This window comes from Solea solea, chromosome 6 (genome assembly GCF_958295425.1).
Source record: "Solea solea chromosome 6, fSolSol10.1, whole genome shotgun sequence".
NCBI classification, from domain to species: Eukaryota; Metazoa; Chordata; class Actinopteri; order Pleuronectiformes; family Soleidae; genus Solea; species Solea solea.
Genome location: NC_081139.1, coordinates 25958464 through 25965802, shown reverse-complemented (window position 1 = coordinate 25965802; position 7339 = coordinate 25958464). Strand labels below are relative to the sequence as shown.

General features: G+C 41.0%; 1 long non-coding RNA gene across 1 annotated transcript; it reads right to left on the bottom strand.

The window, feature by feature from the left end:
• Positions 1-5360: 5360 nt before the first annotated feature.
• LOC131461494 (uncharacterized) lies at positions 5361-6429 on the bottom strand. The gene is made up of 2 exons (XR_009240483.1): positions 6255-6429; positions 5361-5653 (listed from the first exon to the last, which is right to left on the bottom strand). It is a non-coding gene; the product is annotated as an uncharacterized LOC131461494 (long non-coding RNA).
• Between the last annotated feature and the right edge of the window lie 910 nt (positions 6430-7339).

The following is a 7339-nucleotide window of genomic DNA, read 5'->3' as shown; positions in this document are numbered from 1 at the left end:
GTTATTGTTGGAGATTAACCCATGTCTATAGGATTGTTAAGTCTTTTTAACTGATCTACACTTCGGCATTGTTCGGCTTGATTCTTGTGTTGGACATCTTTGTAGCACAGACTCCGTCTGACACAGTCACTGGACTGAAATACAGCATTAGGGTTTATGCAGCTCGCTGCTCGGCGGTCGTGTTCAGCAGTGCAGTCCCTAAATACACCAGACTCCTCTGTTAAATATTGAGATTTTAGTCATTTACCTGGGTTCGAGCCCCGGTTAGACCAAGGGCTTTTCTGCATGGAGTTTAAATGTTCTCCCCATGTGTCCAACTTTCATGACACCATTGAAGGTGTCGGGGGGCCAATGGTCACTTCAGACCTTATTTTTTTAGCAGTAACCTTTACATACAAATGCACTGTTTAATTAAAATGTAATTTTCATTGTCACAATGTTCATTTTTAAATGACAAAGTAACCACATCTAGGCCACACAGGAGTGAAAAAAGAAAAGACAAAAAAAACCTTACTGTCAGAGGTGGGTTTCAAACATATGACTCTGGTTCCAAAATGCAACTCCTTACCAGCTGAGGTAAAGTCCCTCCCTGGCCATAATACCAATGTAGCCACATAACGTTCAGAAACGCACAGTGGATTATTAAAAGACAGCATCCGGCATGAAAAAACATTTTTTAATCCCTGAATGTGACTTTGAATGAACACTGACGTAACGTAGGTTCGGGGTGCTTTCTTTTCATCGCTGGCATCATGTCATCATGTCATCATCTCAGAAGTAACTCTCAGAGGTCCTGCCACTCTCTTTCAGCTGCTAAATAATCTGTTTGTTGTTCATAAACTCTGGAGAAAGTTTGCGACGATTAAGTCCGCTAATCTTAAAACCAGTTTATGGTTTTAAGACCCACAATACTGTGATCTGAAGCATGTAGTGGCTTCTTCAACTTGTACTGACTTGTACTAAAAACAAATTTTGTCGTGAGTCAGTGGTCTCCAGTATCTGCCTACATTCTGGGTTAATGTTGTATTTTAATTTGACCTTTTAATGTTGTTTGTTTTCCTTCTCTGTCTCTCAAATGTATGTGGCAGTTTTTCCTTTTGTTTACATGTCAGGGCTCATGGACGACAACTACTGACTACCAACCTTTTGGGAATGCCTATGGACATTTAGAGGATCTTGATAGTAATGGACTTCCCCCTGGTCACATGTGTTGATTATACGACTGTAATATAATGATGTACCTAATGGAAAGAAATAAAGAAGTAAAAAAAAACTGTGGGGTTACAGGAGGATAACTTTTATCTTCTTGTTCAACACAACCAGGTCTTTAAATAGAGGAAGAGTTAAGTAGTCCCTGAGTATCAACAACAGTGAGCGCTCCCACAGACACAGAACACTTCCATTATTGAACATGCAGGTGTTTTCTCTCCTGCAGTTGCTTTGGGATTTGTGTGTTTTCGGTTTTGCTTCGTTTCGTTTTTGCAGCGTGTTTCTGTTGAGGCACGAGTTTTGTTTCATTCTGCAGATCTTTTTTCATTTGCTGCACGTTTCGCATGTTTATTTTCGTTTCTCCTTTTGCATGCGTATCAGGTCATTGCAGTGCATTTGCCCCCTGGCGACCACCGTAGAGATCAGCTTCTGGCAAAGCTTCACATTTGTAATGGATATATCTTTTTTTAACAGGTTGCATGATTATGTAATTGTGAGATTAACTGTAAATCCTGTTAAAAACTGGATTATAATTTATTTTCCACTTCCAAGTTTGTTCATCACTAGGTCAGAGCTTAGAGCAGCAGTGGAATATATTATTTACTGACACAACATCCGTGCTGACTGCAGTGTGTACGCCCTCTGTGCTGGGATCTCTCGGAACATAGACACTGCTCAAACTGAAAGCATTGCTATTAACAGAGCTACTGGGGAAACAATGAAATGCAGATTTAATGAGATCTGTACCTGCTTATAATGCACGTCTATCACAAACAGTTGACCTCTGCTTACACTGACTCCATGCTGCTGTCACTGTAGGCAGCAGCAGGCTGTGAGTCATCACAACCTGACGCAGCAGAAATGTGTCTACACTAAATGGAGCGACCATTGACATTTTGTAAAAAGCCTCCTGGTTGCAAAATAAACTCCACGTTCAAGATTTAAGATTTTTGAGGTAAAACATACATCACTTACAACCAGGCACCTATAGATCTCCTGTAGGTGACAGAAGTGACACAACCAAGGAAATGACGCTGTTCACCTCTATAGACATATGTACACATTAATCAGACAATATGTCAGAAAACTTTTTATCATAAAAGTGAAGACGGTGCATCGATGTTGTGCCAAAACAGTCAGGAGAACATTTGACCAGATCTGCTGTGAATTGTGCTCACAGTGAGCAGAAGAAGACAAACACAAGCAACAGATGTTGTGGCTAACTCTTGGTAAATCATGGACTCAGATTGGATTTATTAAGAACTAAGTCTGGAGCTCTATTGCATGGTATAAACTCACAGTCACACTGGTGTCCATACAAATGTGTCATGTAGATTAGATTAGATTAGATTAGATTAAACTTTATTGTCATTCCACTTGTTCAGAACAATGCAATGAAATGCAGTTTTGCATCTAACCAGAAGTGCAATAGAGCAAGTATTAGATAATATTTGTAACACAGCTAAATATAGATGCATCTATATGAGCTACTCAATATTTAACAGCTACTCTTGCTAATATTTACATTAATTACATGAATTACATATATTTTATTTAACTAAAGTGTGTTTAAAGTGCTTTAACAGGGTGAGAGTTCAAGAGTGTTACTGCTCTGTGAAAGAAAGTGTCTCTTAGCCTGCTGGTCCTGGCCCAGAGGCTCCTGTAGCGGCGGCCAGAGGGCAGGAGGCTAAAAAGTCTGTGTGCAGGATAAGAAAAGTCCTTCACAATGTTAAGAGTCCTACGCAGAGAGCGCTTGCTCTGGATGTTCTCAAGGGCAGTGAGTGGAGTCCCGATAATGCGCTGGGCTGTTTTCACCACCTGCTGTAGTGATTCACACTCCACCACAGTACAGTTCCCATACCAGGTTGAGATGCAGTTCGTTAAAATGCTTTCTATCGCAGAGTGTCATCACAGCAGGGGACATGTGATTCTTCTTGAGAGTCCTCAAGAAGAAAAGGCGCTGGTGGGCCTTCTTGACGAGGCTGGAGGTATTGATGGCCCAGGACAAATCCTCTGATATGTTGGTTCCTAGGAATTTGAAACTGGGAACCCTCTCCACCACCGTCCCATTGATGTAAATGGGGTTGTGATCTCCTTCTCTACTCCTCCTAAAGTCCACTATTAGTTCCTTGGTTTTGCTGGCATTGAGATGCAGGTTGTTGTCAGTACACCAGGTGGACAGATGGTGGATCTCCTCTCTGTAGGCAGTTTCATCATTGTTGTGGATTAGGCCTATCAGTGTGGTGTCGTCTGCAAACTTAATGATGGAATTAGTGAAGGACACTGGTCTGCAGTCGTGTGTGAAGAGGGAGTAGAGAAAGGGGCTTAAAACACAGCCCTGTGGGACACCAGTGTTGATTTGGACAGTGGTGGATCTATAGTTTTCTACTCGAACGTGATGTGGCCTGTTTGTTAGAAAGTCCATGATCCAGTTACACAGAGCTGGATTGATAGCGAGCCTAGATGGGATGACTGTGTTAAATGCCGAGCTAAAATCAACAAACAGCATCCTGGCATACGTGTTGTTATACAGTTAATACTGTATATTTCCCTTTAAATGACTGAGAAGCAATTTTCAGTGGAGGTGACCCCTGTGGCTATTCAATAAAAGCTGACCCCTTGTTAGAGGCACATTTTATCTACAGAAATATGAGTGACAGACACAAATTGGTCACTGGATGTGTCTATAACAGGGGTCACCAACCTTTTTGAGACCGAGAGCTACCTGAAGGGTAGAGAATAATATGGAGGGCTACCATATTAACATTTTATGCAATTTACCATTTAAATGATGAATATTATGCATTTAATTGCATACACATTAAATCCAGTGCTTACTCCTAATGATTATCACAGTTTTTATAAACAATATCAGGACATTTTACTCAGTGATCATTTGGATACATGCAAGTGAGGTGAAGTGAAATGAGCCCACGGGCACCTCGCTGGCTGCTCGCGGGCTACCAAGTGCCCGCGGGCACCACGTTGGTGACCACTGGTCTATAAAAACAGCGACACTAGTGCAAAGTTCAGTTTATCATGTGATCCAAACTCTTTTCAGAGGAGCTGATTAGCCTGCACCTCATGCTGTCTGCATGCAATTATAAGCTGAAATATTTCCCTGCTGTCATTTGTCCCTCAGTCCCACAAGGCCACTGCCGCAGACGTCACTGCTGTATCAGGTACCTGTTCCCTGGAACGTGCAGTGTTAAATGTGGGAGGTTGACAATCACATTACATCCCGTCTCCCATTATGGTGCCCATAATGATCAGATATAATTACTGTCACATTCTGAACCGGTGACAAACAACTCAACATTTCCTGATAGCAATCACATTGTTCAACGGTAATGGAACACAATGTGCAGTATCATCCAACAGACAAGTATTATATAAATGTTACAAGAGAACTCATTTCTTTAGTCATGTAAAGGAGATGTTGCATGATATTCACGTCAAGCTATTCCCACGACTGGGCAGATGTCTATTGTGCAGAGATACACTGTACCCTATTATTTTTCCTCTCTTTCTTTATCTCGAGACAGTAATTTCTGTAGGTAGAGGGAACGTCGGCGTCAATGTCACAGGAAGCCAAGGGCTGCGCTGAAAGTCAATGTAAGCTATACAGCAGAGAGAGAGAGAGAGAGAGATGGTAAAAATGTACACTGTATTTTTGTACGAAACAGTTCTGAATATAAATAATTCATTCAGTCATTCTGCTGAAGCCAGGGCTGAAATTAACTGTCCAATGGGGAACAATTCTTAGACCATCTCCACAAACACTGTCTTTCTCTACTTTTAACATGCTATCATCTCAAGCACAGGAGCCGGGTGTGGCAGTGGACAGAGAGGAGAGAAAGGTGGTGTAACTGAATCCACGGTGCTGTGCTGTCTCTCCGAGTGCTGACCTGTGGCAACGCGGGGAGTCAACCTTGTTTTATCAGAGGCAGGAAGGCGGGTGGAGGGAAGCGCTTTGTTGCCTCCTGAAACCAAGGAGTCAGGTTGCAAGTCCTGTCAAGTGACACAGCAGTGGATATTTGTGTACGTGTGTGTGTCAGGAATGAGCAGAATTCAGTGCAGCAGCAAAATCACACACTGTAGTGAAGTATATGAACGGAAGCCTGATAAAAACGACAGTAGTTCAAGCAATATTCAATATTCACAGTATATTTACTCCAGCGTTACAAACCATATGGTCAAATCATATGGTGATCCACTTTTTAGCCTGGGTGAATCCAGCTGAATCTGTCAGTGATTTAGTTTCACGCTGCAGATCCGTCTGGTTAGGATGCTGCTTTGCGGTAAAGGTTGGATCAACGCACCGGCGACAGAGAAGTGACATCGAGCAGCTTTTTGTATCCAACATGGCGGCCAGTGTAAAGCAGCTGTCTTTCCATTCGGCTGTTGCTTCTATTTTAAGTGCCTTGCTTCACGGAGGTTCCCCCTGGGCAAAAGTCGTGAGATGCCATTACTAGATAATCATCACTCCTACCAAACAACAAAAGCAGGTTTTCTATCACTCTGCATACATCATCTGGTTATATGGTATACAATTCATTGTATTGAATTTTATTTATTTTTTTGACTTATTTTTTATTTATTTATACCACTGCTACGATGACCCAATTTCCCCTCTGGGATAAATAAAGTTATCTATCTATCTATCTATCTATCTATCTATCTATCTATCTATCTATCTATCTATCTATCTATCTATCTATCTATCTATCTATCTATCTATCTATCTATCTATCTATCTATCTATCTATCTATCTATCTATCCATCCATCCATCCATCCATCCATCCATCCATCCATCTATACTCATTCGAGATGCAGTCCGGCTACTCGCAGGTAACAGTTTGGTTAACTGTTCTTTTGCTGGAATTCCTTTTAATGAGCCAAACATCAATATCTTACGGCTGGCTGCTGAATCATGGATTATCACGGCAGGAATAATCCATGAGCTTTCTCACTCTTAAATAAATGGCTTGTAAAAATTCTACAAATGTATTCGTCAACCCCTCCCAAACTGCTGTTCCTCACCCAGTTCAGTGTGAGTTTATCACCAGACTCTCCTCTTCAACTTCATGGAACTTTGTCTTTGGCTCCTCAGGCTGAAAGTCACTGGTGTGGCTAACTGGTGGCTCCCTTATTGCATTGCTTTCAATAGCAAGCTGTTGAATCCAGTAATATTGGTCTGTAAACCAACTTTGACCGACCCACGCAGCAATAAACGACAGACCAAAATAGCTGTTGGACAGTGAATATTGCGCTGCAGCTCACTTATCAGCTTTAAGAGCCAGATCCCTCAGGAGTTATTTATGACGCAGACAGAACAAATGCAGAGTGACTGTTCATAGTCACCTCGTCTTCACTTGTGGTTAGAAACAATTCAAAATCACTGCTTCTGCTGCTTCATTTTATGCTTCATTTTTACACAGACATATTCTATTTTGTGCTCCACTACATTTACAATCTATACTTTTATGAAATCAGTTTCAGGGTGAGATTACAGAGTAATAAATAATATGCAACTGCAGAGGAAAACAGTCTGAAATATAGACGAGATGGAAATAAGATCTAAGAGAACTGTTCCCAGGTTTTGATCGATAAGGTTTTTTTTCTCATCTATGCCACTGTAAAAATTGCAATATTGCTCAGTAGTGTGGTACAAATTCCCCTGACTTGCCTCAATGCAGTGTTTCCATCAAGCTGCTTTTTTACTGTTAACTACAGATATAATATCCAAAAGGGAACGGATAACGAGTAGTGGAAAAGGAACAGCGGGCTAAAGAGCAAGTGCTGATGACCTGCTTTTCATTACACTACAGTATTTAATAATAAATGCAATGATATTAAACTAATGACAATGTACTTAGTAATTGATCGTTTTTCAACAAGGTGGCAGAAAAAAAATCCCCCGATCAGCCTGAAGCAGAAATGAAGCTCCTTGAAACTTACATATGTAAAGTGACATCATATCTAAATACAATGCAAATATTAGATGCCACATGTAATGAAGTAGCTATACTTTTGCCTCATTTAATAATTGTGGGTAGTGGAAACTGAAACCAGGACACATTCTATTATTCGCTTTTGTGCATTAAGGATGACAACGGTGGTGAAAA